Source organism: Eucalyptus grandis, chromosome 2 (assembly GCF_016545825.1).
Source record: "Eucalyptus grandis isolate ANBG69807.140 chromosome 2, ASM1654582v1, whole genome shotgun sequence".
Classification (NCBI taxonomy): domain Eukaryota; kingdom Viridiplantae; phylum Streptophyta; class Magnoliopsida; order Myrtales; family Myrtaceae; genus Eucalyptus; species Eucalyptus grandis.
In genome coordinates this window covers 39244365-39255830 of record NC_052613.1, presented here as the reverse complement: position 1 = coordinate 39255830, position 11466 = coordinate 39244365, and the positions used below count along the sequence as shown (strand labels likewise).

At 39.7% G+C, this 11466-nt stretch overlaps 1 pseudogene; it reads right to left on the bottom strand.

The window, feature by feature from the left end:
- Positions 1 to 1172: 1172 nt before the first annotated feature.
- LOC120290714 lies at positions 1173 to 11145 on the bottom strand (annotated as a pseudogene).
- Positions 11146 to 11466: the final 321 nt, after the last annotated feature.

The window sequence follows — 11466 nt, the reverse complement described above, 5'->3', positions numbered from 1 at the left end:
TCTTGATGCTACTTTTTACCTTGCTTTTCCGAATTACAAACTATTTCATTTTCGTGTTTCACATAAGCTTATAAGGTTTTGGCTAACTTTGATGAAGGGAGGTGTTTTTCCTCTCCTCTTTTGCTTTTTTTCTTTCTTGACTAGGATGTAAGCTTCGGACGACGGTTTGTAGCTCTTGAAGTGTCAACTATACAATAGCTTACAATTTGCTTCTCTTCCATTTGTCCACATTTATGATACATTCAATATCATTTGTGCTCATGGAGATAAAATTGGATGACCTTAATACTATTAATAGAAATGTATTCATAACCACCCATGGTGGCGGCGTAATTGGTTAAGCATTTGTTCCTTTCGCGAGAGGTCCAGTGTTCAACTCCCTGTGTCGTCTGCCTTATTGGAAAGGAACCCACGACTTACCCGACTGGCAAAGATGGTGGTGACTTTACCTGCTCCAGGGTTTACCTCGCTGGGCTGCCGGCTTACAGGGGTTCCTTGGGTTACCAAAAAAAATAAGATAGAAATGTATTCATAATAGTTTACAAACACATTGCAAAAGTTTTCACAAAAAAAAAAAAAAAAAAAAACACATCGCAAAAGTCAGAAATAAAAAGTCATGGAATCTCTTGCATATTGTGATTCCTTACCATCATATTTGCAATATTTTTCTTGATCATATTTATCTCAGCCGCCTCATCACGTAATGTATTATCTACAATATCGTCTTGTGTAGGTCCAAATGGATACTTCGGATCTCCATATAAGGCAAAGTTCCTGTCCATCTTGTTTTGATCACGAATATAATTATGGAGAGTACAACATGTAATTACAATATATGCTTGCTTTCGAATTGAAAATGGAGTTATGTGTCTCAAAATGGAGAAACAATTTTTAGTGCCCCAAATGACCTCTCAATAACATTTCTCAATGAAGAATGCGTATGATTGAACAATTCTTTTGCTGTTGTGAACCGTCTCATTTTACCCCTATAATCATTCAAATGATACCGTTCACCTCTAAATAGAATTAAAAATCATGGAAGTGTTGCATAACCAGAATCTACTACATAGTATTTTCCTAGATTAATATATACATAAATTTGTTATATATGCAATAGTTATACAATCATAAAAAAATCACTTGATATAGACAAAGCAAATACTTGGTGGTGGTCAAGGAAATTGCAATCGAGGAGTTTCGAGTGCTGCTGAGAGAACCCGACAATCATTGGCAGATCCTTCCCACCTAGCATATACGAAAGTAAATTTCATATCAAACGAACAAGCATACATTACATTTTGAGTGGTAGTCAATTTCCTGCCTTTAAATGGGATTTGTTTCGATATAGGGACAAATGCATTAATGTGGGTGCCACCAATAGCACCAATGTAGTCCTATGATTTTATGGAAGTATAATGTTAGACAATATTATCAGCTATATATATTTTAATAATGTAAAATCAATATAAAAATAATACCTTAAAGTAATGTCCATGATTAGGATTGATAAGAATTTCCTTTGGAACAATATCAAAAGAAGGCGGCCTAATAATCTCTTTTGATAATTCGAGAAGTGCTTTTAATACTAGAGTAAAAAACTTACTGATTGTTTGTCCTGAACATTGAAATCTCTTACATAAATCTCATTGGAGTTTTTGTGACCAACCATAGATAAGAAAATTCCAACTTGTTCATCTACCCTTACATATCAGGTATCTTTCAGTCGGCTCTTGCCTTCATTAGATCACATAGGTTAAGAAAAACATGTCTCTCTAACATGAGTGCTTCATATATCCTATCTAAATATCCATAAACAATTTCCCTTACCCATTCGGCTCCTGATAATTTACTGTCCCTAATAGGCTCTCTCGTATGCAAAGATATGTCAAAAGTAACAAGAGATAAGCATGTTATTATTATGTCAATATCAAATTCATCCATATACCATTCAACTGCTGCTACTTCTCCATTAGACACATTATTTGATTCATCTTCTATAGTACCTATTCCATCACACAAATACAAGAAAATCAATATAGATATATGTAAAAATAAAAATAAACAACAATAGAAACCAATAACGTAAGTAATAGAGTGAAAGCAAACCAAATATAAAAATTCAACACAATCCATCATATCCAAACCACAACACAAATGCAAAAGTCTCAAAATCAATATCTTGAACAACAAAATAACAATCAACAACATAAAAAACATAGTCTAATAAAACTCCATGCAATTCACGATACATTTCCTAACATCTACTAAAGACATTGGAGAAATCCATATCTCATTTTAGATGGGGTTTCGATAAAAGCCTCCTTTCGTGTGGCATTAATGCAAGCTCGTTTAACTGTTTTATTGTAAAAATCCTGCTCCAACGTAGGCACGACAAATAGGATATCAATCATAGTAGATACAGAGAATGTGTCTATAGGTGGTGATGCGACTTGTGAGTTGACAGAACCACTCACAGATTGACTAGCCCTACTTTTAATCATCTCTTGTAAGGCTTTGCAGGTGCTAACAATACCAAATGATTGAGACAATACCAAATGATTGACTCATCCTTCTCGTCTTACTATTTGGAGTTTTATCCATTCTATGTTTATCATGAACTGAAGTAAGAGTTTTGTTAGACATAAAAACTTCCTCATCAATATGGTGTTCACCAAAGTCCTCTGGTCCATCGTTTGCATCATCACCACCAATGCCAAGTTCATCCGACATCACCAAATATTCGACACTTCCTGCTGCATACTCCCTAGTAGCATATGTATCACCAAATACAATACACAAGTCGGGATATTAAGGAAACCCATCCTTGAATTTTGCTTACTCAATATTATCCTGCAATTTTTACAAAGATGACATATATCAGCAATACAATCAAATATCTTGCATGTACATCTATAGTGACCTCAAAATGATCAAATGCTAAATTATACCTTGACATGAGATTCCCATATACTTGGATCATCAACAACAACTGTTTTGTTCACATTATCCCAGCCAAATCCGGATTGTGAAAGAAGCTTCTTGAAACTAGCATACTGCTTTTTCAATTTGTTCACTTTGTTCTTCAACTGTACTTGAGTATATTGAAGTTCTGCTCGTTTATTGAATTTTGTTCGTATGTTATTCAACCCTACTTTGTTGAAAGTAGAAGAGATGCAATTTCCCTTTTTTGACATCTTCTACCAACAAACTGACGTACAAGTTGGTTAAAGGCTCAGTCCACTTTGCAGTGAATGCCTCTTTTTGGGATGCCATGTAACCTTCACTAGTTGAGCATAATACGAGTTCAAGACAATTAAAAAGAGAGTGCAACATGATACTTCCTTATTTTCTCATCACCATTTTTTAGACTAAAGAAAGACACAAGTACCAAATCCAGTTACAGGATGATATTATCTCTAAACCTTAGATAGCTAGTCAGTGCATAAAAATGTCATTATAGTAGCTACAAGCATCAAACCAAAATCAATGGATCCAACTCTAAACCTTGGACAGCTACCCAGTGCATAAAAGTTCCTAAAAATGTCAGTATCTTTGTCATTTTGTGTCATAATCTAGAACTTGAAATGTTCCTTAGTGCACTTGGAGGAATGCTCTTTTCACTTTGAGTTACTTTTTGCCATTCAATGTGTAAATGCCGCTATACCTTCAGTCATTGCAGCTTCTGTGTAGGTTGTACATTGCCATCCAAACATACTACGCTTGCCCTATACAATCCCTAGTCTTATTGTGATCAAAGACTCAACTTCGACACAAGAGCATGCAACTTCCACACCATAAATTTATTAATTAATTCCTTCAACCTTCATGTTCTACCTATGAGTTTGTTTTCTGTCCTTTTGATAAAATTTCATATGCTTGTTGTTTCAAGTCATATCATGGTGATCCTATTTTAAATCCATTTACACCTTGGGAGAGGCCACCTTTAAAGAATGTGTTTTGTATCTATGGGATAGATTCCAAAACTGAGGTATGAAGTATTCTCAACATAAGGATTTATGATGCATCGGAGGAAACAATGCTTATGAGTTGTCATAATGCCGACATTTTTTATTTGGTTAAATGACTTCCTAATATAGTAACTTGGAGTGGCTAAAATAGAGCCTTTATCACAGCCTATCTCTAAAACAGAGTATCGATAACTTCAACTACTCACGCACACGCACACACATACATAACTATCTCATTTCATTTCATACTCCCACTGGTTTTGAGAGACAAAGAAGCATAGAGAAAAGTGCACCAAAATTTGGGTGTTATTCATCATATCAGCTCTGGTTTGTTTTAGTCAGCCTAGCTGATACATGTGAGAATTAAGGGTGACACAAGCACGAGGGAAGCAACGTGAGAGAGGTGTGCACAAACAGAGGCAACACGATTCAACTTAAAAAAAAATGATAATCACCACTAGAACAGGTACAATGAGAAGGAATCAAAGCAACAAACTTGATTTAAGGCAAGACGACCACTAGGCGATGCAACCAGAGGCGATGTGACCAAAGAAAGGTGACCAAAGGCGACGGGACTAGAGGCAACGAGATCGGAAAGAGGCGATCGAAGGCGATGGCACTGCAGGTGGCGGATTCAACTTCATAAAAAGTGAGAATCACCACTAGAACGGGTACAATGAGAAGGAATCAAAGCAACAACCCTAATTTAGGGCAAGATGACCACAAGGCGACACGACCAGAGGCGATGCGACTGTAGAAAGGTGACTGAAGGCGACGGGACTAGAGGTAATGGGATCGGAAAGAGGCGATCGGAGGCGATGGGACTGCAAGTGGCGGGATCGAAGAGAGGCGACCCAACCAGAGCGACGCGACCAAAGTGAAGCGACCAAAGACGACAGGATTAGAGATGACGGCACCAAAGAGAGGCGAAGGCAATGGGACTGGAGGCAATCGACTCAGAGAGAGGCGACCCAACTGGAGGCGATGCCACCAAAGAGAACTGCGACCGGAGACGACGGACCAAAGAGAGGTAGTGACCGGATTAGAGAGAGGCGACCAAAGGCTACGAGCACGAAAACGGAGAGAGTTGACTGAAGGCTACGAGCACGGGAACGGAGAGAGTTGACTGGAGGCTACGGGACTGGAGGCCACGAGACCGGCGACGACGGGACCGGAGAGAGGCAACCGAAGGTGATGAGATCAAAGAGAGGCAAGCGGATGAAGAGAGAGGTGAGCTAAGAAGGGGCGTGAGATGAGAAGGGAGCAAAAGAGAAGTTAGGGTTACAGAAGTTGTTTCTTATTTTTGTTCTCGGGAACAAGAAGTAACTTTTTTTTGTTTCTCATTTCTGTTCCAAAACCATTTCCAGGCTAACTTTCTATTTCCAGGAACAGAAAAACAACTTGGTATTACCAACCGGATTTATGTTCTTTTTTTTGTTCTGAGGAACAAAAAACAGAAATTCTAAAAAACAGAAACGTTGTCATGTGCTGCTTAAGCAGCCAAAAAGAGTTTCTTAGTCAATGGAAGACTCACTAAAGCTATTTAAGTTATAGTTCTCGAGTTATGTTTCGGAAAAAAGTTAGCCCGGCAGAAGCAAAACTTGCCAACAAGAATAGCTTTTCTCTTTTGACTGCAAATTTCTAACCATAGCAAGAGAGGTTTTATTGAAAACCTTGCGTAATAATCTCTCGCAGAGAATTACTTTTGAGTTCACTAATGCACGGCATAGGTTTATTCAAGGAGGGCCTTTGATTTTTTGGGTGAAATCATTGTATTTTCTTTCCGTAACAAGACGAACGCATTATTTGATCATCCACGTTGAAGTCGGAGCAAAAACGTTCAAAGCACCTCTCAAAAAGAAAACGCCAAGGATGTGCGTTGTTAAGAAGCGGTTATGATTTAAAGACCCAATCATAGAACTGCTATCGATAATCAAGAATTGCCAAGACACGAACAGGGCAGTCGAAAAGGAAATGGACAGAAGAGTTGCGACTAGAAAGGGATGTGGACCGAGTTGAAAGCGGTTACTAAGAAATTTATAACTGTTAAACGGTTACCAAATTCCTCTATAAATATCACCAGACATCCGTAGAGAAGCCCTCCCGATAAATCAATCAAATATTATTTCTTTATCATTAATTTTTTGCACTTTAATTTCTCTAGTTATAACTTTGGATTCCCGTTGTTGATTAAATTTCAGCGTGTCTATACCTTAGTGCAACATCGTTGTATCTTTTATCCTGGTGCATTGTTGTTGATTAAATTCCGATGTATCCCACTATCCTAGGATAGCGTGATCGAATTTCGATATAGTGGCAAATTGTGTCGTTGATAAAATTCCGACATAATTTGAATTGATCTCAAGTCTGAAAGGCCATGTTGTTAATTAATTGCCAACTTAGCCTAGTGTTGTACATAGTTGATTGGATCAGAAAGTTAATGTTCATATTGCATTTGATATCCTTTATCCAAAATTGGGTTAGAACCTTTGTCCCTTATTACATAAAAAGCAAAGGACAATTCTCGGTAAAAAATATTTTGTTACGGGAACAAAACCAGCGAAATATCTTAGGTTTTCCTCCTCCAGGCGGCCACGTTTGCAAAATAAGACTTCCACAGACCAGGCATAACCTAGAGCAAGTTTGACTATGCTCAAGTCATAGAGTCGTCACTGGAAACAAACTACGAACATGACGCTCCACTGCAAGATCGACTCCACACTAAACAGCTCAAGCAATGTGTATGCATGATCAAAGCAATCCTAAAGTTGCCAAGCTAACACAACTCAACCTCAACGGAACAGCATCCAGGAACCTAGAAGATTAGTTAATAGTATTTTATGGTACGACAATGTCCTTCCTGGACGGTATGGCAATCTACACATCAAGTGGAGGAAGTTGGCATGGCCAAACTAGAAAAGAACCCGGTCCTTGTGGTTTTAAACATCGGTTTAGCGACTACCTCGCTGGCTATTCTTTACGGTGTCGATCCATGAAGGTGCACGGCCGCCTCTCTGAGAGCCGGAGCCCAAGTCTGGATGGCGAAGATTAACTTCAAATCTTTCAATATTTTCAAGAGATCCATGAACAGTTGGGTTTTGGGTTCAGAGAGTGCTCCGGCCTGAATGAAAACGAGTGTTCCGGCCTGAATGAAAACAAATGGCCTGGACCGAAAACTAACCCGAAAATCCAGGCTTTTTCGTGCACCCGTATTCTGAGGATTTCTTACAATAATGGCAAGGCTTATTCCCAAAAAAAAAAAAAAATCAACTTAAGATTTAATCCCAATTCTATCCTTTTTTTTTTATATAAAAATATCTTTAACTTTTATTCTAGTCTCAAATTTGCACTTGCGTCTAAAAATCTCCATTGGTTTCTTTAAGATTATGGACACCAGGAGGTTGTTACTGTTCCAAATGAAGATGAAAGTGTTGATGAAGATTCGGATTTCAATAATAAATCTCTAATAGGCCTTGGTGTTGATAATTTTGAAAAAACTATTGGATATTTTTGGACAGATAGGCAAAAATGGATTGAGATGAAAGTTGGGGATTATATTTTACACAAAAAAGAAGGATTGAGGCGGAATTGAAAATAGATGTGAAGTTACGGTTTTTTTTTTTTTAGGGGGGTTAGACCGAACAAGGGGATTCACAAAATCTTTTTAATCTTCTAAACTTATTGATTGGTCAAGATCGTAAACAATAAGAGAAGCCATTAAGGCGTGCCGTATCAAAAGTGAGATAATTACAGTCCATAATTATCCAGTTCAGCCCGTGCTTTGTGCAGACATCATTATATATATATAGTTTCCTCGTTAATGATGTGATGCAAGAGAAAAGTATGACACTTGTATAATTATAATATTTTAAAACATCATATGAAGGCCTTAGATCAGTACAAGGCCAAAAAAAAACTGCTATTATGATAAATTTTCTTAATTACATACGATTTACTGAAAATTGACACTTTTCTAGTATACATTTAAAGTAAGCCTAATGGAATAGGAACCATCTATGTTGACTAATAGATGACAAATCGCTAAACTAAAAATTTATTGACCGAATAAGGACCATGTGACAAAAGTCATGCTACATCTTATAATGTGACAATTCATAAAGGTAAAACACACGATGAACATGGAAGCAAGCATTCTTTCAACTCCCACTCAAAATATGTATAACAACAATACATGATAAACGTGGGAGCTTCCCATCCCATGAAGTGCTTCGTAATTTAGACCGTAGGTACTTAAATCTTATTGAATTGGAGGATGACCCCATCAAAACTTCTAGCCGGTTTGACCCGACTCAACCTTCTATAAAAGCCATGTCGGATAGAGAAAAAGCGGATTGGTCGCGTGATCCCAAAAAAGATAGAAAAGGGGGATCATTAGCAACTCCCCGATCTATGTTGCCGAAAAGCCAATAATACAACCTCATATAAAAGCTGCGATCTCTCCCGCCACAAAAAGAGAAGGGAGGCTGACGTTCGAATTCCCTTCTCTTTCTTTCCTTTAAATTAACAGAAAGTATGCGAACAAAAAACAAGAACCTCCTAGGATCAACTCCTTCGATCTTGGCACGCACCACTTCTTCATTGAGCTCGTCGACGGGGCTGGCGGACTGGGGGCTGGTGGACTGGGGCCTGAGGGAATGGACGGACTGGAGGGCGACGGACTGGGGGCCGATGTCGGACTGGGTCCCTCAGCCTATGATCAACACCAACAAAAACTAATAATAAAAGATTAATCGAATTGGTCGGCTTAGATACCAAATGGATTTATATATATATATATATTTTTGTTACAGAAAATAAAGGAATAGAATCAAGTATTGTTTGGTACATTACTAAACAAGCCCTTAAATGCCAAAGCTCGCTCATAGCCTCAAAAAAAAATTATCCCTTCATACAGATAAAAAGAGAACAAATTTTGGACGTGCAACATAGTCTCTAAACTCATCAAAGGTTTGAAAACCACTGAAGACGACAATGGCCAAATTTTCCAAGGTAAAAAAACAAATCATTTACAAGCTCGATCAATAAAAAAACACTTCCTCGTTCCCTCCTAAAACTTGATTGAGAAAATGTCCCATCAATTGTTGAAGTTAATTAATGCCATAATCAAAATCAGCCTCAATATTATCGGTTTCGGCATACTTAACTCTCAGTTATTTTCTGTACTCGTGTACTTAAGTCCTAGTTTTAATAAATGACATTAATCTACTATCTTTAATTTACCAGAAGAATAAAGGTCTGGTCCGAATGACAAAAATTAAATAATAAATAATTATAAATTATTATGGAGTCCACTCTTTCGAGAAATTGTGGCTCATATCATAGTAGCCCAAAGATTGTTATACTAACAAACCCACTTTAAGAAATGATTGGGTGATTGTCTTTAATTAGAATAACAATCTATTCGGATCACAAAAAAAAAAAATAATTATAAATTATTGTAGGGTTCATAATAAGTTGTTATTCTCACAGTAACCCAAAAACCATTACGCTAATAAAGCCCGATTTGAGAAATGATTGACTGACAATCTTTAATTTACCGTGACAATAATAGTATGTTCTAGACTATAAAAAAAAAAATCAAATAATAAATAATTATAAATTATTGTGGGGATTACTTTATCAAGAATTTGTGACTCACAACAAACTATTATTCTTACAGTAGCCCAAAGACTATTATGCTAGAAAAGCCTGATTTAAAAAATGATTGGGTGACTGTCTTTAATCTATTGTGAGAATAAAACACAAAATCAAATAACAAATAATTATAAATTAGACTCATTTAATAATTTGTGGCTTACAACAAGTTATTATTCTCTCAATAGCCTAGCAAAGCCTAGTTTGAGAAATAATTTAATCTAAGAATTATAAAATATCAACTAATTTAAATTATCATGGGATCTAATTTTTCAATAATTTGTTATTCACAACAAGTTATTATTCTATTATACCAGCAAAGTTTATAAATTATTATGGGGTCTATTCTTTTGAGAATTTGTGATTCATAATAAATTATTATTTTCAGGATAACAAAAAGCTGTTATGCTAGTAAAGTTTAAAAGATTTAAAAGAACGGCATTTACCGAATTTCTCAGGATGCCAACGTCGTAAACCGGGGTCAGATCCGGCTTGAACAGCCCGTAATTTCGCTCCGAGGTCGACGGTTTCAGGTCCTCGTTGAACAGCGCGAAGACGTAGGTCTCGAACTTCCGGTTCGGCATCAGCGGCGTTCCCTTCCCGGCGTTCACGTGCCTCACGAGGTTCCCGTTGTACGACACCGCATTCGCCATGTTCACGTCCGGCTGGTTGGCGTCGCCCACCGAGGGCCAACCGGTCTCTCCCACCACGATCTCCACGTCCTCGTAGCCCACCTTCTTCATCGCCGAGTACACCTCGTCCATCTGGGCGTCGAACATGTTCGTGTAGTTCTTCCCCGTCGCCGCGTCGAAAATGCCGGCGTTCGGCTTGAACAGCGCGTAGTTCAGGGTCTTGGCGGTGAACCCGAAGAAGGGGTACGGGTTCACCATGAAGGCGGACTTCGTCTGGCGGTGGAATTCCAGGATCGGAGCGAATATGGCCCGGTCGTAGCCGCGGCGGAACCGGCCGGTGCTGGGGGGCTCCGACGACGAGAGTATCCCGAGCGAGTGCGGCGTCGTGACCTGGACATTGGTGACGTTCGCGAGCTGGAGGGCCGAGTGGAGGGCTTTCATGGCGGGCAAGAGGCGCGCGATGAGGATCTTGTCGGAGGTGGCGAGGATCTCATTGCCGACGGCGATGCGGTTGATGAGGGTCTTGGGGTGGAAGGGCAGGATGTTGGCGGAGACCCAGGCCTGGGCCGAGGGGAGCTTGGAGAGGGAGATGATGTCGCCGTTGCCGACGGTGACGGTGACGGCAATACCGGTGCCGGCGAAGGCGCGGAGGATGTCGGGGTTGGCGTCGAAGAGCTTGACCCGGTCGATGGCGGTCTTGGTCTTGAGGAAGGTGGCGACTTGGGACGGCGGGGGAGGTTGTCGGCAACGGTGCCGTAGTTGACGCCGATGGTGTACGCGGCGCGCGAGAGATGGGGACAGGCGACCGAGAGGAAGAAGACGGCTGTGGCGAGGGGGAAGAGATTGGCCATGATCAGCCCGTGTTGCGTTTCGTGGAGGAAATGAAGAGAGAGAGATGGGGGGGAGAGATTGGGGTTTAAAGTGACGCAGAAGAAGAGCAGGGAGAGTAAAGCGGGCTAAGCTGAAGGTGCGGTGCACGCGCTCGATGAAAGTGGACTGTCGAGTAGGGACCCGCGGGTTCCCACCGAGATCTGCGGGATGGGATGTGATCGGAGCAAGTGTACGGGCGCGATGGAGCCGTGGGCTGAACCTGCTCCTCTTGCGATTTGTCGCGCGGTATGGGGTAACGTGGGTTAGAAGCTCTAAGGTCAAGGTGAAGAACTTAAATTTGGTTTTCGTGGGTCGTGCGTTTGTGTTTGTGTTTGCAATGA